Consider the following 1,924-nt stretch of genomic DNA (forward strand, 5'->3'; position numbering starts at 1 on the left):
GGACTATGCTGCAGCCTGGTTCTCAGTCTCTGACACACACACACACAGGACTATGTTGCAGAGATAGTAGGAACTGCAGATGCTGGAGAATCCGAGACAACAAGGTGCAGGGCTGGATGAACACAGCAGGCCAAGCAGCATCATAGGAGCAGAAAGGCTGACGTTTCGGGCCTAGACCCTTGATCAGAAAAGGGGGAGGGGAAGGGGGTCCTGAAATAAATAGGGAGAGAGTGGGAGGCGGATAGAAGATGGATAGAGGAGAGGAAAGGTGGAGAGGAAACAAACAGGTCAAAGAGGCGAGGATGGGGCCAGTAAAGGTGAGTGTAGGTGGGGAGTTAGGGAGGGGATAGGTCAGTCCAGGGAGGACGGACAGGTCAAGGGGGCGGGATGAGGTTAGTCGGTAGGAGATGGGGGTGCGGCTTGAGGTGGGAGGAGGGGATTGGTGGGAGGAAGAACAGGTTAGGGAGGCGGGAGGCAGGTTTTGGGATGCGGTAGGGGGAGGGGAGATTTTGAAGCTAGTGGGCCCAAGCTATGCCTGCCTCTTTGTAGGTTACGTGGACGCATGGGCCCAAGCTACGCCTGCCTTTTTGTAGGTTACATGGAATAATCCCTCTTCCGTACCTACACCGGCCCTAAAACCCATCTCTTCCTCCGTTACATTGATGACTGTATCGGGGCCGCCTCGTGCTCCCACGAGGAGCTCGAACAGTTCATCCACTTCACTAACACCTTCCACCCCAACCTTAAGTTTACCTGGACCATTTCTAACACCTCTCTCCCCTTCCTGGACCTCTCTGTCTCCATATCGGGCAACCACCTAGAAACCGATATTCATTTCAAGCCCACCGACTCCCACAGTTACCTAGAATACTCCTCCTCCCACCCACCTTCCTGCAAAAATGTTATCCCCTATTCCCAATTCCTTCGCGTCTGCCACATCTGCTCCCAGGATGAGGCATTCCACTCCCGTACATCTCAGTTGTCCTCGTTTTTCAAGGACCGTAACTTCCCCCCCATCAGTGGTCGAGAACACCCTCAACCGTGTCTCCCACATCTCCCGCAACTCATCCCTCACACCCCGTCCACGCAATAAAAACCAAAAAAGAAGCCCCCTCGTCCTCATGTACCACCCCACCAACCTCCGGATCCAATGCATCATCCTCCGACACTTTCGCCATCTGCAATCCGACCCCACCACCAAAGACATCTTTCCCTCCCCACCCTTATCTGCTTTCCGGAGGGACCACTCTCTCCGTGACTCCCTTGTCCGCTCCACACTCCCCTCCAGCTCCACCACACCCGGCACTTTTCCCTGCAACCGCAGGAAGTGCTACACCTGCCCCCATACCTCCTCCCTCACCCCCATCCCCATCCAAGGCCCCAAGAAGACTGTCCACATCAAGCAGATGTTCACCTGCACATCTGCCAATGTGGTATACTGCATCCGCTGTACCCGGTGTGGCTTCCTCTACATCGGGGAAACCAAGCGGAGACTCGGGGACCGCTTTGCAGAACACCTACGCTCGGTTCGCAACAAACAACTGCACCTCCCAGTCGCGAACCATTTCAACTCCCCCTCCCATTCCTCAGACGACATGTCCATCCTGGGCCTCCTGCAGTGCCACAACGATGCCACCCGAAGGTTGCAGGAACAGCAACTCATATTCCGCTTGGGAACCCTGCAGCCCAATGGTATCAATGTGGATTTCACAAGTTTCAAAATCTCCCCTCCCCCTACCGCATCCCAAAACCAGTCCAGCTCGTCCCTGCCTCCCTAACCTGTTCTTCCTCCCACCTATCCCCTCCTCCCACCCCAAGCCGCACCTCCATCTCCTACCGACCAACCTCATCCCGCCCCCTTGACCTGTCCGTCCTCCCTGGACTGACCTATCCCCTTCCTAACTCCCTACCTACACTCACCTTT

The sequence above is a fragment of the Rhincodon typus genome, chromosome 12 (assembly GCF_021869965.1).
Source record: "Rhincodon typus isolate 14 chromosome 12, sRhiTyp1.1, whole genome shotgun sequence".
Classification (NCBI taxonomy): Eukaryota; Metazoa; Chordata; class Chondrichthyes; order Orectolobiformes; family Rhincodontidae; genus Rhincodon; species Rhincodon typus.